The following is a 23,936-nucleotide window of genomic DNA, read 5'->3' as shown; positions in this document are numbered from 1 at the left end:
TTTTTATTTTCAGTTCAGGTTCTCTTTAAGCATACTCTCCCAAGCATCATATTTGCAGTCACAGTGTATCAGTAAGTCTGATACCAAAAGTACTTGAAGTTGGTATGATGAGTTGTAGACATAAGGAGCTGCAATTCTATTTTTAAGGTTTTTTATTAAATAATGAAAAAGAATAAACATTACACTCCTGGATCCTGATCAAACATCATATCATGTGATCGGATGTGATCAGGACCCTGAAGACCTGTCGGAAGTTCAGAGCTGTGGGTGGAGGAAGAGAAGAAGCCGTCTGGAACAGGTAAATATAACTTCTCCCTGCCACTTGGCCGGTTGGCGGGCCGGCGCCCTAGTGCCTAGATTTGTCGGTGTAATGTCTGATTGCACTGCCCGGAAGCTACCTTCCACACTGAGTAGCACGCATGCTCAGTGTGAAGTTAATGATGCTGCTGGAGATAAAATACGAAATATCTCTGCTCCCACACCTCTTACACTCCCCAAATTTTCAGGGTAGGGAGGGGACCCCCCGAACGACCTCTATGCCAAATTGCAACCCCCGAGACCCGCTGGTTCAGGAGATAGATTAAAGAAATCTATCTCTGTAACCAGCGGGTCTCGGGGGCTGCAATTTGGCATAGAGGTCGTTCGGGGGGTCCCCTCCCTACCCTGAAAATTTGGGGAGTGTAAGAGGTGTGGGAGCAGAGATATTTCGTATTTTACCTCCAGCAGCATCATTCTATAGGAAATGTGGCAGCACAGTCTCCTGCTGCGCATGCGGGGCAGCGCAAATCCACAGGCAGCGTAATCAGACACAACACCGGCAAAGGTTTAGAGTCCACCAGAAGTTTCAAACAAAATATTTCATTTGAAACAGCAGTTCTGGTTAAACAATGCACAGTAGTCATAAATGTAGTAACCACTTTCAATTGATGAAAAGTAAGATAGCATGATTAGATTGCCAAGTGTATGCTCTTTTTAAGGCGGGAATGTAGGTTGAATTGAACATTATCAATGGACAATGGGGCGTTACAGAAACGTAACATTCTTTTGACAAAATGCGTTTTGAGTATATTGCTACGTTGAACATTTTGATCATGGATGAGAATAAACTAGAAATTTGTAAATTATAGTTAAATTGTGTTTTTTATCTCTGCCATAAGATCAAATGAATAAAACCATCTGCACACTTTTGGAGCAATTTATTCCTAAATAGCCTTGCCTACACAAAGCTATTTATAGCAAATTAAATCTAGTCAGATTAGGCACATGAAAACCTTGTGACTGAAAAAGAAGAAAAGAAAAAGAAAAAAGAAAAAAGGAGAGTATGCTTATTACAGTTACAACATCACATTAGCAATGAGGACAGTTTTTTTCAAGTTCAAGTTCAAGAAGAGCAATCCATCTGATGAGACCGTTTGTCACTCTTGTTTTTACTCTTCCTGGTATCAGTGCACCAAGCAAGAAGCTGCAGCTTCTGTTGGTATTAAGACAAATTCTACTCATCATTCACTATATAAGAATAATATTCACACATTAAGTATTGTATAAAGTATTACAAATCTGCAATAAATGGCTCCAATAAGGCATATGATGACAAATCTCGCCTGATGTACTTTTTTGCTGTGGGAACTTCCTTTGAAGTTTCCACAGTAGGGTACCAATCACATCAACGGCAGCTCATGTGGATTGGCTGGGATCTAAGCTGCATGTCTGTACAGTACTCATACTTAAACTATCCCAAAACAACCCAAAAAGGAGAGGTCTGCAACACACCATGAAATGCCCCCCAAAAATCTTTTATCTACAAATTGCAAACATCAGTGACAGGAAGGCCAGAGTTTCAGGCCAGAGTCCGCCCCTTAGTCATAGCCTGTTCAATATCTGTTTATTGAAGGGCTTAAATAGTACACCTTTTTTTACAGGCCTCATTCACCAGACATACTTTGATCAAACTTTAGTGGTTGACGTCAGAATGAACACTACAAAAAAATCAATTGTATTGTTTTTAACAGGCACTTTCCTGGCATGACGATGCATGTTTTTGTAGCTAATGAGAGCAAGCCCAATTTTGAACCTGTGCAGGTTCATTTGTGGCCACAAGGTTTCAATTTTTCCTCTGCTTTAAGTCCTGTGGGGCATCTCATATTCAATTAGAGTACTGTAACGATTGTGGAATTCTCTCCGTGATCAGCGCACAAGACGTGCGCTGACACTATGGAAATCCTCCCCAAGCGCATCATTTGCAGGAACCCAGCAAAAGGTGCAATGCATCTGTAGAGGGAAATTCCTGTCGACAGGGGGAGCTGTGGAGTGCAGAGGAACAGCTCCTCTGCCCTGTCACACACGCCAGACAGGAATTGCACGAAGGGAAGAAACGCAGGGCAAGATAGCCCTGAAAGAGAGTGAGCAAAGGGACAGATTGTATGTGTGTGCACCAAACTAGTCGCCAACCCGTGATGGTGCATACACAACAGCAGATATGAAGTAGGAACGCAATCGCGGGAGAGGCGATTGCCAGAGGTGACACAAGGCTACAGCAAGGCAGAGCACGAGAGTAGCAAAGGCACAGCAAATCATACAATGAGAAGATAAGGAAAATAACAAACGCTAGCTAAACGCGAACACCGCACTCATCCGCAACAGTGCACGCGTTTATGCGCGGTCCCCGCGTGATAAGCACAACAGAGACAAGCATGCCTAACTAACCACCGACAGACAAACATGAAACAGAGGACGCGAGCGCTTGCTTAACGGTTACCTCACCGAGCCTCCAGCAAGCGTTAGTAGCCGACAAGACAGACACACGAACACAGGAGAAAGCGAGAGATAGGATCCACAGCACCAGCAAAAGAGGCTAGTGCGATCCAGGGAGACAGGACAGAAGGATCCACAGCACTAGCGCAAGGCGAGTGCGATCCAGGCAGACAGAACAGAAGGATCCACAGCACTAGCGCAAGAGGCTAGTGCGATCCAGGAAGACAGATCAGAAGGGGCTACCAGTAACAACCGCTGTTCAGGTTAGCACCCAGACACACAGAACGATTTCCTGTCGACCACCGCTGTGACAGGACAATCGCAACAGACAAACAAAACAGATAAGCAATCCTAACTGCACTAGGGAAACCTGCCTAGTGCAGTCCCCGGAATTACTCCAAGCTAATCTTCAAACAAAGAGCAAGGCTGATACTCCAGGCGTGTTACACAGGACTAAATCCTTATGACAAGCAAAGGACTCTGGGAAACATAGCTCTTTATACTGCCAGTCATCAAAGGAGGCAGGTAAGGGATTTGCATAACGAGTGTATGCAAATTCCTCAGCAGCAGAACAGACCAGAAACTTGTAATGGAAAAACAGGTCTCTCTTGCAGAGACCTGCAGCCCACAGACTAGAGGAATGGTCAAACAGCTGTCTGCCAGTGCATCCAGCTGAGCGGATCATTACAGTACCCCTCCCCTCTAGGGTCGGATTCCAGATGACCCTCCAAACTGATATCAACAAAAGACTCTAACTGAAGACTCATGAAGGTCAGGACAGCCCGACAAGGCCCAATTCCAGAGTCAGTCCAGCCGAAACCGACCTCATCGGAAGCAAACGCCACCGAAACATGTCCATCAGTACTACCAGTCTCAGTATAACACCCATCAGGACTGTGAACACCAGAGAAGAAGCCATCGACACCCTCCAGACAATACCCACCACCTTCCAAGGAGCGTCCGAAAATACCAAACCTGCCACAATACCTGTTCGAAGTGTCCCTTACAACACAAAAGCCACTGTTGATCTTATCCAGGGTACCAAGCCAAATTTCTCCCGGAATCTCCCAGAACCTTTTGAAGCTCCACAGAGATCCCAAGAGGGCAGAACAACCACCAGGTTCACATGGAGAACTATCAAGCCCTCCTATGGAACCAATGACTATTCTGGATTCAGAATTACGAGGACACCCATCAAGATCAAGACTTTCAGGGATCACTTCTAGGCATGCAAGCAGGCAGGCCATATCAGAGCATGTCTCCACCGAAGAAGCATCTGAGCATGCTGGTAACCGAGGCACACTTGGGCTTTCTGGGTCACAGAGCACATTGGGGTACACCAGCACAGGAGAAACCTCAGAACATGTTGGGGAACTGCCAAACTCAGAGTCCGGCACGACAGGACCAAAACCAGTACCGGCCAGAGGATCATCATGAGCAGTGGTCTCAAGCACTGGACTTTCAAAAAAAAACTCGGACTCAGGCTTAGAAGTCTCAGTGACTGTAATGGTATCTGACAAAAACTCATCATTGACTATGCATAACTGAAGCTCCACCAGAGCTGAAAAAGTAGCCAGCAAGGCAGCAATGCCTACTGAAGTGGGCAACACCTCAGAAGGACTTGGGGTGCAAGAGACATCTCCTACAAGTTCTGCACCCTTTGGGAGGAACTCGGAGGTCTCCAGGACATAAGGCAAGACCTCATGAACATCATTTTTCAAGTTTTCTAAGAAGGATTCTGAACTATCCATGTTACAGGGCAAAACTGGAACTTTATTTTGTGGACAGGGCAGATGTCCCAGGGAAGGTTCCACCAACAACTGAGACTGAATTTCATCATCATGAGCGGAATGTACAGGAATATTTACTGGAACACACACTGACTGCTTAACTTTAATCTCACTGCACCCAGAATTCTGCGTAACAGTCAAACTAGCTTGCAACTCCAAAACTGCAGAAAAACAGGTGAGTATAGTAGCAATACCTAGACGAGCCTCTAGGGACACTGCAGGAGACTCTAAACAAGGCCATATTAACTCATCCAGAGTACAGGGTGCAGAATCAGCATTTTCCTCAGAACAAAAAAGGGACTCACAAATGTCAGTGTGATTGGACATCATATTGTTATTCATGGTACAGGGCAGGCTCAGAGAAACTTTCTCTGGACCCAGCAAAGATGCTTCAGAGTCAGATTCGCAAAACCGAAGCGCTGTCTCACTCTTAGATTCGGCTAACAATGTCAAATCCGAGGAGTCAGAACGCAAAACTTGCAAATCAAAAATCGCTTCAGGTTGTGAAACTGACGCTTCCATAGCACAAACCTCCGCGATCTGCGGGGCAGACTGTAAGGCGTTCAGGACAGAAACACTGGAGCAACTGTCACCAGGCAACGGGCCCTTACAGGTGTGAACAGGGTGAGACAAAGACGCATCAGCAGTAGAAATAGCGATAACATCAGAAAAAACTTTATTAGACATATTAATTTTACTTTTGATGCTGCATAATTTAGGAATTTTCCCCATAGCAGGATCACAGATGGAAGATCTTAAAGATCTGTCTCTAAATGACAAGGGGTCCCACACATCCTTGAGAAAACTGGCACATTCATGCCGATCACAATCTGCAGGAACATCAGAGAAACAGGCATCAGATCGCACAGATTCAAACTGCACGCAGTCAGGAGAGAATCCTCCAGGATTCGCACAGGAATCAACCACAGTGGCACACCCACTCACTTTAGATCGCACAATGTCACGACTCACATGCTTTACCCCAGAAAGGCAGGAACAATCATCCGACAAGAATGTCTCTTTATTGGAATCAATTGATTGGTGTGTGTGCAACTCATCCAAAATCGTCTGCCACACATACAACACTGGATCCACAAAACACCTGTCACACTCATCAGAATCTATCAAAGTGTACATGGAATTGAGACAATCATTATCATACTGAATGGTTTTGCATGAAAGGGAAAGATCAGCTGACTTATCAGCAGCTACACATTCAATTAGAGCAGGTGGTGAGCCAGGCAGTTTAAACCAGTGAGAGAATATCACTGCAAGAAACTGATACAGATTATCATTCCAAGAATTGTTTTTTAGCACATCATACGCCCAGGTGAACAAATTGCCTTTTAAGAGCACATAGGCGAACTGAAGAGCCGACGTGGATGGATCAGTAATCTGAAAGGTGGGATTCAGGCAACCTCACACATTCAGAGAGAAAATCCGCTTTGGTCTCTGAGTTTAGCCTTTTAAAGCTCTTAAAGACACAGGACCCATACTCGACAAAATCGTACAAATCAGAAATTCCCTCTACACTGGGAATTTTGGTTTGGCTGGTCATACTGTAACGATTGTGGAATTCTCTCCGTGATCAGCGCACAAGACGTGCGCTGACACTGCAGAAATCCTCCACAAGCGTATAATTTGCGGGAACCCAGCAAAAGGTGCAATGCACCTGTAGAGGGAAATTCCTGTCGACAGGGGGAGCTGTGGAGTGCAGAGGAACAGCTCCTCTGCCCTGCCACACACGCTAGACAGGAATTGCACGAAGGGAAGAAACGCAGGGCAAGATAGCCCTGAAAGAGAGTGAGCAAAGGGACAGATTGTATGTGTGTGCACCAAACTAGTCGCCAACCCGCGACGGTGCATACACAACGGCAGATATGAAGTAGGAACGCATTCGCGGGAGAGGCGATTGCCAGAGGTGACACAAGGCTACAGCAAGGCAGAGCACGAGAGTAGCAAAGGCACAGCAAATCATACAATGAGAAGATAAGGAAAATAACAAATGCTAGCTAAACGCGAACACCACACTCATTCGCAACAGTGCACGCGTTTATGCGCGGTCCCCGCGTGACAAGCACAACAGAGACAAGCACGCCTAACTAACCACCGACAGACAAACATGAAACAGAGGACGCGAGCGCTTGCTTAACGGTTACCTCACCGAACCTCCAGCAAGCGTTCGTAGCCGACAAGACAGACACACAAACACAGGAGCAAGCGAGAGATAGGATCCACAGCACCAGCGAAAGAGGCTAGTGCGATCCAGGGAGACAGGACAGAAGGATCCACAGCACTAGCGCAAGGCGAGTGCGATGCAGGCAGACAGAACAGAAGGATCCACAGCACTAGCGCAAGAGGCTAGTGCGATCCAGGAAGACAGATCAGAAGGGGCTACCAGTAACAACCACTGTTCAAGTTAGCACCCAGACAAACAGAACGATTTCCTGTCGACCACCGCTGGGACAGGACAATCGCAACAGACAAACAAAACAGATAAGCAATCCTAACTGCACTAGGGAAACCTGCCTAGTGCAGTCCCCGGAATTACTCCAAGCTAATCTTCAAACAAAGAGCAAGGCTGATACTCCAGGCGTGTTACACAGGACTAAATCCTTATGACCAGCAAAGGACTCTGGGAAACATAGCTCTTTATACTGCCAGTCATCAAAGGAGGCAGGTAAGGGATTTGCATAACGAGTGTATGCAAATTCCTCAGCAGCAGAACAGACCAGAAACTTGTAATGGAAAAACAGGTCTCTCTTGCAGAGACCTGCAGCCCACAGACTAAAGGAATGGTCAAACAGCTGTCTGTCAGTGCATCCAGCTAAGTGGATCATTACAAGTACATTTACACTGCATTAATTATTCTGCTAACTCACTGTCAATATGATTCTGTGGGCCTATTTACAGTACATCTCTCTGTTTTAACAGATTGCATTATTCTAACTCACTGCATGCAGGCTTTATCTGTACAGTACTCATATTTTACTCACCTGGGGTTTCCTCCAGTCTCTAGAAGTCTCTGTGACCCCTCCATAGTGGCTGCTGACCTGGCCGGGTTGGCGGCCTCTGTACAAGTGCAGCCAGGTGCATGCACACACCGCTCGCGGTCGCAATTCCATAACCGGGAGCATTCTGCACAGGCGCAGTAGCACTGCTGAAGTGTTTTCTTTTAGATCTTATGTATCCTGTGTAAGTGCGTGATTTAGAAAGTACTGTACTAATGCCAGAAATATCAGCAGGATGCCAGGCAGCAGGTATTGTTTAACAGGAAATATATATGACAGGCTCCATATGCCTGTCCATTCAGGTTCCTGTTAGGTTCCTTTCACACTGTGCATGTTGGGTTGTGATAACATTGCAATGCAACCTAGCTGTAAAGTTGCATCGGGCTGTATCAATGTGGTTCAACCGTACAGGGAGCTGTACAGTACAATAAAAGTAGCGGTATGCCTACTGCCACTGTAAACATGCACATTGGCCTGTAAATGCACTGCATGCTGTACGTTATCTCAATGGAATGTGCCACCCTGTAAACAATGTGATAGCCCCATAGGAATATCATTGCATTGCGTTTGAAAGAAGCCTAAAGTATTCTTATATTGTAGGGCAATGAAAAGAGCAATGATGTTGTGCCCCTTCTAAGTAAGTACTGCATTATCAGCTGTCACTCATTTATCTTTGGTAATGTTCATATTTCTGGCAACACCTGTGAATAGCTTTATCAATAATAATTTAAAAGTAATTGCAAATTCACATTTTTAAGACATTTTTCAAGGAACTAGATAAAAGTCTGGATTAACAATCTCGCAGGTCTGACATTTGCCAATATAGACAGATACTGCAGTCTGTCACAGAGCCTGACTGAGCACTTCTCAACGTCAACTATACATATGGCTGTTTATACGTATCTCTATGTGTAAATATATATTTATCTTTGTCTAGGCTCCTGCACATCTGGCCCTACACAAATAAACAATTCAGCTTGTATGGCACGCCAGTACGATGATTGGATTAAGTTGTTTTTCTCAGGATATACACAAAACAGGAAATGCTGGAGGAAATAGTGTGAGTGTGGAAATGCTGTCCCTTTATACTATTAATAGTTCCTCCATTGTAGTGCTCCTTCATCACAGTTCTCACTAATGTCTTCAGAAATGATATATTTCCTTTAATACACAATACTTCTGGCAAATCATTTCATGAAAACATTCTAAAAAAAAGGAAAAAGCTCAACTACCAAAATGTCAGCTTATCAGCCAGGTTGTTTAAATAGCACTGAGGAGATCACTTACTCGTATATGAGAGCAAAACAAATAAACTGTTGTCAATCTACTTTCATAAATGTCAGAGCTTTGTGCCCTCTGCATGCTGGACCAATGGAGAAAATCATTTAGAACTTCAGAGTAAAGGAAGTCATGCAGGGATTGAATAGATAAATGATCAATATTTCCTTGTTATCAATTGTTTACCTGCACCACAACTTGCCTCACTCGATACTAGGTGACATTCCAGCAGAAAGATAATCTAATTTACACTGTGCCACCAGCACTGCTAGCTTTGTTATATCCCATGCAGTACAGGGCTAAAGCCGCATCTACACGCGTAGATGCGGCCGCGATGCTCCTTATCAATCGAGCCGCTAATGCGGCTCGATTGATAAGATCCGACAGGACGGATCTTGCTTCCGGCGATTCCCTGCTCGCTCCCCGCTAGGGGACAATGGCAGGAAATCGAGCGGAAGATAAGCGGCGCGGTGCTCGGAGGAGCGGGAATCGAGCGGGTATTGATGCCGGTGCACGCGCGGCGAGCGGGGACGCGGCGGGCACGCGGAAGAGGCGATCCGGTGGCTAATTGAGCCGCCGGATCGCTGCAATGTCCCATCGTGTAGATGGGGCTTAAGGGCCATTGGTTGGTGTCTCCTGACCATATAAAGTCATATAAAGAATGGATTTTATTAATCAAGGTTCTGCTGATAAAACACACCATACCATTTTTTTTTAAATATCTGTTTAATTCAAGAATTGCAATCAATTTTTCTCACTGATTGTAACATTTCAAAAATATGACCAGTGTAACACACACACATACTGTATATTCAATTTCTCCCCAGTTATAATAAAAAATTATTGGAAACTCTGTGAAAATTTCTAGGGTTTGTATATTAATAAATTGACAATCTAACACACACCATACAATCTTTAGAGAAATTGTAGAAAAATTTCCAGCATTCCGGATCGATTAAAAAAAAAAAAAAGGGGAAATCCAATCAGATTTTTCAGCCGAATGAAAAAAAGCTTTCAATTTTTTAGGGAGATCTGATCACATTTTTTTGAATTGCCGTAAAACTGGATCATTTTATTGTGTCATGTGTGGCCACCTTTATTGTATTAACACCTTAACCACTTCCAATCCATTTTCACGATCACCTAAGTTCCCAATTTTTCTCCCATCACTTGAGGATCTTACACACGCTCAATGTTATCTGGGATCGGGACCCAATCTCTATGCGACAACATAAGGCCAAGGCTGTGCAGATGCGTCACTTGCTTGCTCTATGCAGAGTAATTGATGGAGAACTATGCTATTTCCCGTCATTTGACCAAAGTGATCCACCAGGATGGATCAGCGGCCGAGAGGTTGGGGTTCATCGGGGCCCCAGTACACATGCTGGGTTCTCAGCAGATGCGGTTGTTATTGGCCACCTTATGTATTGGCCTCTACCTTTTTCTAGTGTGCAGGGAGACGTGGTAATCGCAGGAGTGCTGCTGCAGGGGGATCTGGCTGGGTCTCTCACCTCTCACTAGAGCGAAGAGGTGACACGGCACCTATGTCCAACATTGGGCGTATACTGGAAAAATGGCCTTAGGGCCCCTTTCCACTGGGAGCGTTTGCGATGCTGAATTGCAAAATCGAAAATTGCTAGCGATTTCTAAATCGCTAGGATTTGGTAAATAACATAGGAATTGCGGTAGGTATTTTCCACTGCCGCAATTCGATTTCTACCAAAGCGATAGTGCTGCGGAGCGATTTTTACCGCAATTTTGCTATGCAATGCAATGCATAGCAAAATCGCGATAGCAAAATCATGATAGCAATCGCGGAAAAAAATTAGGGACTTGCTGAATCACAATCGGTAGCGTTTAGCGTATGTGCTAACAATTGCTAGTGGAAAAGGGCCCTTACTTACTAAAAATTGCAAAGATTTAGGCTTAATGGCCAGAAATGGCTGTTAGACTAACTCCACACCCTTATCTGCTTATGTCACATATGTGTTAGGTGAAATTTCTTCTAATTTGGATTGCCAAGACCTGCTTTTCTGATGATTGTGAGACTTCTGGTTGACCAGAGAGCTGATTCCTACGCCTGGATCCCCTCAATTATCTGACAATCCAACCTGTTCTTGCTCCTTAAGAAAAAAATGAATGATGCAAAACTATGTCCTTTGCAAAACGTTGGCTCCACACAATATACATATGGGGCTTGATTCACTAACCGGCGCTAAGCCGGTTAGTGAGCCTTAACACTTTGTGGGCGCAAACCAGGGCACTAGGGGCTTGATTCATTAAGACAAATTCACTAAGACAAATAGCGTGCCTTATTAGAGTTAAGGGGCCATATCAGAGTTAGCGTGCCTTATCAGAATAGCATATTCTGATAAGGCACACTAACTCTGATAAGGCCTCTTAACTATGATAAGGCACCGATAAGGCCCCTTATCTCTGTAAGGCACACTAACTCTGATAAGGCCCCTTAACTCTAGTAAGGCACACTAAGTGGCTTTTCACTCCGCCGCGAACACTTAGCGCTGGTTAGTGAATCAAGCCCATGATCTGTTCCACACAGAGATGGATTAAGATCAAATGGGGCCCTAGGCAAGGTAGTAGATTTGAGGCCCCTTGTAGTCCTTTTCAATAATCTGAAGTGAAGAAAGATCGAAGAAGGTGGCAGGCAGGTCGGCCCCTTGACACCCACTAGGCCCCAGGCACCTCCCTAGGTTTCCTGGTGGATAATCCTGCTCTGGTTCCACACAATATTCACTTAGAAACCTTAGGCAAAAATATGGCTTTAATAGTCCGTACATTGGTTATAATTTAGACTGGAATTCCTATTTAAAGAAGTACTGAAGAACAACATTTGTCTCTAGTTGTAATCATTTGCCTTTTCCCCCAATCAGCTGAGAGTAAAATGAAACGAGAATGAGGAAATACAATTTGAGAGTAGTAAAATTCAGTTGATTACATTTAGAGAAGGATTGACTGGAACAAGTGGCATGACTGGTCAATCCACAGTCTCACGGTGCATTAATCAAGCTGTCAAGAGTAACTCCTGCCTGCCAGCACTGATGAACAAGGACTGGGTGCTGATACTGTAATATTGTCTTACAAGACAACCACACTGGGGCTATGGAAGCCTCCTAGAGCAGCTCCATGCTTAGTCATACTGCAGAAGTCCGGCATGTATTTTTACTGACAGGCTATTAATCTACACAAAATAATTACAATGTTTAATACAGAAATACTATAAAATAATGCTTCAATATTTCATCGTAATAGTATGCGTCAATGTTTCATAGAGACATGTTGCTATCTACATCCTTGAGCTCCCTAACAATATAAACAAACAGTGTGGTCTTGCTGCTCAAACTGCAAGGTCAGTCCACCAGGGAGTCAACCAGTCCACACCAGTGATGATCCTAATCAGCTAATTGCAATTACGCAAAATTACGCGTACATTTTTGCATTTAAGCATATACATAATTAGGAATTGTTAATTCAATAGGGGCAGCACGGTGGCGTAGTGGTTAGCTCTCTCGCCTTGCAGCGCTGGGTCCCTGGTTCGAATCCCGGCCAGGGCACTATCTGCAAAGAGTTTGTATGTTCTCTCCGTGTCTGCGTGGGTTTCCTCCGGGCACTCCGGTTTCCTCCCACATTCCAAAAACATACAGATAAGTTAATTGGCTCCCCCTAAAATTGGCCCTAGACTACAGTACTTACACTACATAATATAGACATATGGCAATGGTAGGGATTAGATTGTGAGCTCCTTTGAGGGACAGTTAGTGACAAGATATATATATATATACACTGTACAGCGCTGCGTAATATGTCGGCGCTATATAAATACTAAATAATAATAATAAATAATAATAATCTACTCTGTATAAGAAATGGTGATCATAATCAGCTAATTATTATTACAGGAATTTACGCTTAAATTTACGGATATACAAAATACATAATTATGAATTGTTAGTTCAATTTACTGTGTATAAGCATTCGTAATTATGCATGCATTTACGCGTAATTTACGCATAATTTTGTGCTGACATTGGTGGTGAATAGCAAATCTCTCCTACATAAGGAGATTAGTCGGTACAAGTCACAAAAATAATTTTTCAAAAAGACCTTGTAGTTTTTGAGATAATCGATTTTAAAAATGCAAAGAAAAATGTTTTTTAGACTGAAAGAAAATGACAGTTTAAAAAACATTTTTCTTTGTATATTTAAAATCGATTTACTCAAAAACTACAAGGTCTTTTTGAAAAATTCTTTTTTTGACTTGTACCGACTTAATTACGTGTAAATGCATGCGTAATTACGAATGCCAACAATTGCATTTGAAATTAATTAGGCTTTTCCCCGAAATTTTGCATAACGATTATGATGGGTAAATGTGAATTACGATGCGTAATTACGCATAGGAGTAATGTTTTCTCATCATCACTAGTCCACACCCAGATCCTCAAGGGGTATGTAAGAGCACAGCCCAAATAGAAGAAAGACTGGGTCTCTACCTGGATTTATGCAAAATTTGCGGATTTATTAACTACTTGCGGACTGCTTCCGCGCAATTGGCTTGAGCAGTGCTGCAGCCCCAGAATCGCTCCATGCCGGTTGGTGTAAATGGCTGTCTATGGGGCTAGCAGGAGAACGCGCACAGGCTGCGCGCGCATCTCCTGCTTGGAAGGCTCCACTGCACCTTCAGTCTCACAGCGGAGATTGCCGCTCAGAGACTGTGTGACACGGCTGTCCCCTCTGGAGATGCGGAAGTGATCTGCTGTCATAGGCTGAAGCCTATGACAGCTGATCACGCTGATTGGCTAGTAGGGGGAGGGAGGGAGGGAAGTAAAAATAAAAAAAGCTACATTTTATTTAAAAATAATAGAAATAAATATTTATAAAAAAACAAACAAACATTGGGGGAGCGATCAGACCCCACCAACAGAGAGCTCTGTTGGGGGGGAGAAAAGCAGAGGGAATCACTTGTGTGCTGAGTTGTACGGCCCTGCAGCTTGGCCTGAAAGATGCAGTGGCCAATTTCAAGAAAAAGGGCCTGGTCTTTAGGGGGGGGGGGGGGGTCAACATTGCAGTCCCCAAGTGGTTAAAGTAGCATAACTACTAAAAACACAACCTTTTGGACAGAGGCCTTTCTTAACTAATGATCCAATCTTTTTCATCCAATCTTACCAAATCTATGTAGTAGAAGAATAAACTGAGTAAATATACTTGAACAGATACTATAGGCAGTCCCTTATATTACATAGAAATGGTAAGATTGGATGAAAAAGATTGGATCGTTAGTGGCCACCATAAGTCTTGCAGCTCCAGCCAAGGCAAGAGGTTATCCATGAAGAAAAGACTAGTGCATGATATGGCAACAGCTCTACACAGAAGTAGATTATTCCTTCAATGGGAAGGATTCAATTCATCAATTCTCAATTGAGAAATATATGTTGTAGTGAAGCTCATATGAATATTTTATGAAGCACAGTTAGTTTGAGAAGTTCCCAGCTGGCTAAAGATTTTCACGCAGCAATTATTTTCTCTAGGAGAAAAAATGTGCTGTAGTAAAACTTTTTGCAGACTTGTGACTCTTTATTTCTGCCGTAACATTATGGTTGAATGGATAGCCAAAGGTTATGCTGTATGTTTTCTACCAGTGCGTTCTGTTCTAATTAACTCTGCAGAGACCCTTGTCTAGGTCAGTCCCAAATAATGAGATATGTTTGGTTTGTTTTAATGATGTGTGTGACCAAGCAAGATACATACGATGTGTATAGGAAAGGCAAAGGAGAAAAGGAGAAGAAAAAGAAAAAGCAATCTGAGAGTAATGGAGTTAAGGAAAAAACATGATGATGCGAAGGAAAGTGGAAGGGGGAAACATGTCTGCAGCAGCACCAGGTTTCTTTATTGCACATGGCCTCTTCAGCCTCGCTTTGGGTTTCCTTGAAATTGCATCTTGTCTCTGAGAGTTTTAAAAATAAAAATAAAAAAAATTCAAGGAAAGAAAATAACTAAAACATTTCCAAACTGTTTTTTTTGTACTACTTTTACAGGAGCCTGATACATCTGCTCTGCATGGTTCTGATACTGCCCCATATGCAATTAACTTTTTCACCTGAGTTATCTCCTAGGAGATACTTTTCATCTTCTCTTTAAACTAACTTGTCAGCAATTTAAAATTGAAAAAGTACCCAACAGTTGATGAAAATGTACTATTAAATGTATTTTGACTATTTCCTTGCTTGCTAGTGGTTTAAAAGACATTTTAGGACAAGCTGTGAAAATATCACCTATGAGAAAACTCAGGAGGAAAAGTGAATTGCAAATGGACCACTGTGTTTTATAAAATCAGCATTTTGGTGGTTTAAACCCACAACATGCATACAACTAACGAAGAGAGATCACCTGATCTGCATACTCATTCCAGGACAGGTACTCAGAAAATATTAGTGGTAGACAATCAGTAAAAGAACCAAGGAAAAAAAGCATTTCTTAGAAGGAAATTGGCTTTCATACATTCGACATTCCTGTCATTTTCGATTCATATTCCTTTCCTATGAATCATTTTGTATTAGAATACTTAAAAATTGCTTGGGGCTCTACTTTCCCGTGGTAATGGCCTGGTACAGCAATCTGGCATCCCAAGGGTAGTTCCCCACACCTTGCTTGATAACTAATATGGCTGGAGATGTGATGAGAAGGCCGATCATCAGTCATGTTGTGCCCTTGCAGCCATTCCCTGCTTGGTCCTTCTCTAATCATCCGGCCAAATGCCAGAAAGGTAAAAATGGGAGCCTGTTACTGAAGCAGGTAAATTGGGCTTATAGCCCGACTGGTAATTTGAGCACCAGCATAGACTGCTCGCTAAGTTCATTGTGGCTATAGCAGCACCGAGTGTATAATTTGGGCAGTGAAGGTACCAGAGTTTTGCTATTATATAGCCAGACTCTGGCTAACGTCATGGGTAGGAAGCATCGGTGTATGGAGATACGGCTACTATGTATCAGGGATGAGCAGAAACTACGCCAGTGCGAATTTACGCATCGTAGTTCGCATCTACGCATCGTAGTTCACAGGCGAAGTTTCAAAACTACGCTTACGAATTTACGCGTAGCGAAGTACCGCTACGCGTAGCTTACGCCCACTATGTGTATTGCGTAGTGAACTACGAATGCGTTACTCGCGTCTAATTTTCCGCATGCCAATGTATGCATACAAATTACGCATTGGAAAGGGGAATGTACGCATAGAAGGGTTCCCAATATAGGCATTTATAAAGAAATGAATGCGTACAATTTTCTGCATACGGGCATAAGTATCCGCATACACTACGCTTCGCACTACGCGTAATTGCGTATTTTAACGCGTATTCTACGAAATGCATACAAAGCGAATATTTGTTTTCGAAGCCGTAGTTTGGCGAAGCGTAATTGCGTAAAACTACGCGTATTTCCAGCGTAGCGAAGTTGGCTGACTACGACCATCCCTGCTATGTATCTGAACTTCAGATAGCTGTGAGGATAGTGGTGGTTATGCAGTTAAGGTGTTCGTTTACAGTAGCAAATAGCAACAAAGGGGTTTAAATGGTGGCAGGAATTTGGCTATCAATTCTGATTTCAGCAGAGAGAGTCAAAAAGGGGCGCTGAGCGTTTGATTACTATGTAGCCAAACTCCAGATACAGCACCTTGGGTTCAACTATTATGTAGCCGAACCCCACATTGACTAACTGTTAGTGTTAGGTATAAGTGAGGGGGTCAGTATTAGGGATAAGTAGTGGGTAGTTCAGCAGAATCTGCTGCAATGTGATCACTAATGTGCTGACATGTATTTACAAAGCAAGCTAGATATGACAGTGCAGTTTCTAGGAGAAAAAATAGCAAGGGAGGAAATGACATTGGGATTGGCTTCAGTCAGAGGCAGTAATGATGGAAAATGACTGGGAACAGTTTTCTCTTTACTTACTATATACATTTCACTGAAATCAAAACGTGGACATTACAATACATATGTTATGAAAGTAAAACAAGTATTTATCTATGTAATAAACAGAGGTACCAGAAGAATAAAACAAATCTTAAAAAATTTAAAATTGCTTTGGAGGCAGTGGTGGTCTATAAGCAGACACTAGTAACTGTCAATTTAAAAAACATAATTTATTGGCATACTCCACAATAGGTTACAACGCGTTTTGCAGGCAATATCCTGCTTCCTTAGGCAATTGAGGGTAGGGGAGCATACAACAGTATTTGGTCCGAGCTACGCCAGGCGCCTCTGTCACCAGATTGATTTGCATCCACCCTTGGTGAAGGTGAATTCCCCCCTACTTTTTCCTATCTACAGAGAGCAACTTCTTAATCTTGAGTGGGGACAAGACAATCTCCCCACCTGCCTACACAGTGGTTGCCTTCGATGTAACCCTGGTTTGTGAGTATATACATTTTGTACTCTTCTACATTTTCCATATTTTATAACGTACTACACTATATTGGGCTCTCGGTGTCATCTCTCTACATAAGTATTTATCTACTTGTATATGTGGTGTTTTTCCTAGGATAGTATGGCTGACCCTGATACTTTAAAAACCAACAAGAAAGAAGATAAAGAATTTCAAGTCCTGTGTATGTTTACCAAGAAAGGGATAAGTCTCAGGCTCTAGTGATTCTGGAGAGGTGCTCAATTCTGGGACACGTTTCTCAATTCATAAAAAATGAATAAGTAAAAAACATTTCCAGTTCACATTTCTGGGGACGCTTTTAATAAAAAGTAAAAACAAGCACTATAACATAATACCTGCTAAATAATGGATCCACATATTTGTATGGAGGAAAATCATTGCAAAATTAGATGTAATGTACATTTTTATAAACTTAAGGAATATTCCACTTTTGCTGAGAAAAACTTCTTTTTAGTTTTGCTTTCAGTCTGACTCTATTGCAAGGATTAATGGCATCCATTTTTCCAGCTTGATTACTTTTTTATGTGCATATAAATCACAAGCATTCCACAGTGCTTCTAACAGAAACTGGTAGATAGGAGTGTCAATATTTGCTGTCACTCAATGGATTAGTTCACATGTTGAAAATGAATAAGAAAACCTTTAGCCCTGTGCAGCTAATTACGTACTCCTGCTGCAGGGTGTGAATTTCTGGAAAACCTCACAGCGGCTGTATTCCTACCACCAGCGTACATATAATCAGGGCTGGCGCTACCATAGAGGCAAAGGGGGCATTTGCCCCGGGGGCCCCGACCTCAGCTGAGGCCCCAGCAGCGCCGACCCTGCTATATTTTCTCCAAACCCCTCCCCCCGGCTCACACTGCTCCCCGGGGGCCCTGCTGCAAGTATATTAGCAGCCATAATTACCTTAGTCCCGGCGGGTGAACGGATGGGTAGCGGCTGCACTCGGAGACACGCTGTCTCCCTCCTTCTCTATGACCCGGCGTGTGTTTACACATGACGCACCGGGTCACAGAGGAGGGAGACAGAGTGTCCCTGAGTGCAGCCGCTGCCCGTCCACTCACCCGCCGGGACTAAAGGTGGCCATACACTCGTCAGATTAGCAACAGATAGATCATCAGATAGATTTCTTATCTATCTGATGTGTTTAAAAACATTTTTTACTAGGATTAGAATTCCAATAGATTTCAGTTTGAAATCTATTGAAAATCGATCTGATGGCATTTTTTTGCCATCAGATTTCCATTAGGGACAATGCAAAATGATAAGTAATCTCAACAGATCGACCTGGATTTTCCACCCTGCCAGATCGATTGAAATCAATCAAAATCGGTCGAAATCGGCTGCCAATCGATCGATCGGTCAACCGATTTGCAATCAATCAATCGATCCATCAATTTTGCTGAGTGTATGGGGGGGGGGTGCAGGGGCCCAACGCTGAAGTTTGCCCCAGAGCCACTGGGCCCCTTGAACATAGAGTACTGCTGCTGAGGCTAAGCAATTTGAGCCTGCTGTCAGTTTTCAAAATTCTCAGCTGGCTTTAATAACATTAAACTGCAAAAAGCCTTGTGCAGCCCTGATTGGGGCTAGGCTCACAGTGGGTGCTGTGTTCTCTGTAACAGCCGGAACACAACGCAACAGGAAAGTCACGCAGCATGTTTCCCCATGTTGCATTGCATACAGTGAAGCATACAGTCAATGTAAAGTATGCTTCACTGTAATGATAATGCAGGCATTATGCGATAAACACACTGCATGCCGTGCCTTGAGAATGAGATACCCCACTCCACAAAACCGCATCACCAATGCCGCACTGTGAACATCACATTGGTTTTCCATTGCAGTGTGATGTTATGCATTATGATGCAGCCATTACGATGAACTGCAACACTGTTAGCATAGCTCTCAACTGTACCGTTGTCAGAGGAACAGTCCCTCTTTGGGAACCATTTCCCTTGCCCCTCTTTCTTCCTGATTTGTCTCTCTTTCAGAACTTATGTACAGATATAAGTAAATGTATGATTTTTGTCCTGAAAAATGTTTTAAATGGACTCTAAACTTTATTCTTATCCCTTAAAGAGAGCCCGAGGCTACATGATCGGGGGGTGGGGGGGGGGGGGCTGGACGGATCAGGTAGCCGCCATCCCCGCCGCTTTGGTTTCACTTTTGTGACCTCTTGGGTCACAATGCTGTAAGGAGAGAGAGATGCAGCATACAGGGAGGAAGGGGAGCAGCAGGGCAATGGAGAGCTGCCCAATGGCAGCTGGGGAAAGCCTGTAGCAAAGCCCCTAATGAGCATGCAGAATGAGAATGAGCCCAGACTGAGCATGCAGATCAGATGCTTTGACTCTGGTGTGCCTCTGTTGGCTGCATGCTTGTTGCAGGTGTGTGAAAAACCTACAGCCAAAAGTTTAGCATGACCAACCAGACAACATGCATTGTTTATAAGGGAATAAAGATAGAAGTCTTGGGATATCTTTCACTTCAGATTACCTTTAAACAGCTTTAAGACATAAATATAGAATGCAAAAATAATTCTACCATATAATACATTTTTATTCCCATTATAGTTCTATAATAGCTAAATCCATGGTGATTAAGCTTGCCAGATACACAGCAACAGGCCTCCAAACAGGAAAACACTTTTCATGGAGACAGCTGAGTACTTTCATTCCATAACAACATCTTAAGAATTTAAGCTTTTATGCTTAAATGAGATGACGGAAATGGTGCAATTGAGCATGGTGTTTGCGCATATATATGATGGTAAATGATTGTGCCAGTAGTTGTCCATTCACTTGAATGGACAGCTCTTAAACAATGAGCATTGCAGCCATAGTTTACCAACACAAAAACATCACTGCGAACCGGCCCTAAAACCGTCCTCAGAGCTATACAGAGAACAACCTGTTGCAGAATTCTAACCTTATTTTGGGATTTTCAGGTCACTTGACAGCACACTTTCGTAAAAAAGCACGAATCAAGAAATATTTATAAAAAGCATGACCCTTCCAGTACCTGTCCTAATGGTAAGATAATGGACTGACTTTGATTGACGGGGCCACGAGTTCACTTACCATTGCCATTGAGGTGAATGGACAATGGAAGACTGGCCTATCTACTATCCTGCCATTCCAGATGATGGGTGAAAAGGAAAGGATGAAAGTGTTAGGAAAAAGAAAAGGGGGAATATAGGCCTGGTTCACATTAGTGGTGAGGGGAACGGAAGCGGAACATGTACTGTACAAACGGACCGGTATGCGAACGGATCCATTGTTAAACCAATGGATCCGTTCACATCCATCTGCTCAATGGACAAAAAATGCAGCAGGACCTAATTTCCCAGACCGTTTTGTCCAGCGGACCGGAAACTGAAAGTTTTGCAGCTACAAAGGAACAAATAGAAAACGAAAATTTTACCGCACACTGGCTGTAAAAACTGACAGTTTTCACCTGATCCTAATGGCCGGATCCATATGGCTGACCGGTTCCGTAAAAAAAAAGCAAATGTGAACCGGGCCTAAGGAAGCTTAGACCTGGGGACAAGGATAATTTAAGATCAGATTGGAGACAAGGGTTAGGACAGGTCAGGAGAACAGCACAAACTTTAAAATATTATTATAATTCATTTTTTATTCTTAGTCTCCTTTGCATAGATCACCGGGTGTTGAATAGGGCTGTTGTTAAAATTTGGGCCCCAAACACATGCATTCCGCAACATGTCAGCCCCGAACAGCATGGTTCTGAAATAGTGCTGAATGTGGGTTCTGAACCACGAGGTCCCAAATTCAAACAACAGAACTACTATTGAGATAACAATAGGGCCAATGTAAAGTATAAGTCTTACTTTGTTCAGTGCCAAGGAATATGTTGGAGCTTTATTAAGCCAATAAAATCCTTCCAATGCCTAAATACAGTATATCTCATACCTCCCAACTTTTTGAGATGAGAAAGAGGGACAATTAAGCCACGCCCCTACCACACCCCTGATCACACTTCGTCACACCCCTAGTCACACATACCATAAAGATGTAATAAGAAAAATATGTTGTTTTATAATTCAAACCACACTGGTCCTTTCTATCCTGGTTCATTTTCCTTCATATTAACATTTGAAAATTAGTAATATATCAATTTAAAGGATGAGAATAAAGCTTAGAGTCAATCAAACCCATTGCTTTAGTAGATAAATATATATATTTACATAGAAAGAGGGGCAAAGTCCTGAAAGAGGGACAAATGAGCAGGAAAGAGGGACAGAGAGACAGGGCTCCCAAAAAGGGACTGTCCCTCTGAAAGAGGGACAGTTGGGAGCCATGATATCTTATCATATTGTTAGGAAAAATAGACATGCCAGTCTGCTTCAGCCAACCAGGTATATTATCAACATCACATTTGAACAAAATGACTATAATTTGTAACTGAATAGCATGCAATATCCTTGCAGAAATGCTTGCAGTGTTGATACAGAACAGATGAAAGGAGAGGCAATCATGTTAAATGACGACAGCTTCCCTGTATCCCTTTGTATGCCTGTAAACTTTGTCCATCTCCAGTAATTCAGAGGAGACCACACCCACCAATGTCACCATCACCACCAGGCACAGCCACCTGTTGATCATGATAATAGGAAACACACTGTGGCAAGTCTACTTTTAGCAGCTGCTTATTTCAAAACAGAGAAAAATATCCTTTCACAATATGCAGCAAGATGTTAAAATGCAGCCCACTGTGTAATAATAGCAATTATTCTTTCCTTATGTATTAATATTTCTATACATCCTGAAGCATGTTTCACTTAGGCAAGCACAGAAGGTACAGTTAATGAAAATATATTTACTAAAGAACTGTGACAAAAATAGGCGTCTGGGTGAGAAATGACAATCATGAATAAAACTAATGGCAATGTTTAACACCTCCAGACTCCTATTAGAAAATAAGGCTTAGCTGTGATGTTCATTATTAGCCTGTTCAGGGGTTACAATACCCTCTAACACTAAATAATGAGGCAAGCAATCACAGGGACTTCTTGACATCCATTTTATAGGTCATTAATGACATCTCTTCATTTTCATAAAAATTCATAATCTATGCTAATCTATCGCTCCACAACATGGCCATCGCCGAAACTTAGAACCTAGCCAATTAACTTCTGCTTAGAATATTGTATTTCATAATAATGATTTGCCTACAGCAAGACTGGAATGAAAGCAGAGGGGAAATTACTCATACTGAATCGTCCTTTGTTTACAATGTGAATATTTAACACGCTTCAGTGGCATTTTGTATTTTGTCTCCGCTTAACTCCTGTGTGACCAATGTCAGCAACAGCCTGATCTACGTAATAGTCTGCTGCTGGCAACTGTGAAGGCGTCTTCCCATCCTCTGCTTCTATTCCATATCTCTGGGCAGCAAACCTATCAAAATGTTAATGTTAGCAATAACAGCGACAGGCTGTTTCTCTAAACATGAAGGATGATCAAAATACATGATCTGCTTAGCTATGGACAGATCCCATAGAAGCCAGTTTCATGAGCATGATTACAGTGTGCATGCATGCCAGCAACATCGGCGTCCTTATCGACAGGTTTCAGAGCTGGCAGCCTCAGCCTCACGCTGTTCCAAGATTTCCACTTTCACACAACACACCCCATCTTCGCTTCCAACTAGCCAGCTGACACAGACGGCAAGAGCCAAGTGTTTTCCCTGTGACCTCTTTGCATCCTGTAAATCAGGAGGACTGTGTGCTTGTTTGCCCTAAGATATTCCTGCTAGGAGAGCATCGCATTCCAAATAAAATTATTATATTAGACTGTAAGCAGACATCTTCTTTCTTTCTCTCTGTCTCTCTCATAATTGCCTGTTCACTTGCTCACACATGCCTGCCTCTGCTAGCAAGACATCCATCCAGGCAGACGAAACAGCAATAAGCAACAGATTCTTTTGTGTTTGCATGCAATTCTTACCTGTGTTGAGATATCACATCTTCTTCCGTCACAAAAGCCAATTTTATAGCAGAGATTCCAAGTAATCCTCCAAACTGCCCCTGGCAGTGATAGTACTGTGTGCAGGGTTCATTAAATCTTCTATTCAAGCCTTTTTTCGGGGGTCTATTAATGTCACAACCACAGCTAAGTCATGGCTTTATGCTCCATGCTCAAAATGTCTGAAATAGTTTAGAAGGACAAGGAGGATGTAAGGCATGCTAGACAACCATGCTTAAAATTAGTTGTCAGAAGCGCTGTTAAGGTAGCATCATGTGTTCCAACATGTGCTAGTTGGAGTCTAAATGCCTCTGATTGACACTACCTCTATTTTTAATAAATATTTCAAAAGGCTGCCTTGCCTGTGTACAGTGATCCAGAAATCCACATGGGATGATCCTTTTTAAAAGTGGGTGGGAAAATGCATTTTTTCAGTTCGGTGAAATCATCCCTGCAAGGAGGTCTGATGATAAATGGAGAAAATTCATGAAATTGTTCAGCTGTGTTTGAGTGGCAAGGATGATAAAAAAAGACCTAACGGAGAAAGACCTGCCCCTCATTCCTCTCCCAACCCACATACTGTGTGCTCCAGAGCCTCACACAGGAGAAAAAACACTTGCTCAGACTGAAAACTTCTAAACATTTAATTAGGAAGAGATACGCTTA

At 42.8% G+C, this 23,936-nt stretch overlaps 1 protein-coding gene across 1 annotated transcript in view; it reads right to left on the bottom strand.

The window, feature by feature from the left end:
* The window catches only part of KCNMB2 (potassium calcium-activated channel subfamily M regulatory beta subunit 2), a 632,563-nt gene extending 608,845 nt beyond the window's left edge, over window positions 1-23,718 (bottom strand). The window contains exon 1 of the mRNA XM_068281052.1: window positions 23,253-23,718. The gene's annotated coding sequence lies outside the window, so the exon portion shown is untranslated. The remainder of the gene's footprint in view (window positions 1-23,252) is intronic.
* Window positions 23,719-23,936: the final 218 nt, after the last annotated feature.

This window comes from Hyperolius riggenbachi, chromosome 4, assembly GCF_040937935.1.
Source record: "Hyperolius riggenbachi isolate aHypRig1 chromosome 4, aHypRig1.pri, whole genome shotgun sequence".
NCBI lineage: Eukaryota > Metazoa > Chordata > Amphibia > Anura > Hyperoliidae > Hyperolius > Hyperolius riggenbachi.
This window is presented reverse-complemented; position numbering and strand designations above follow the sequence as displayed.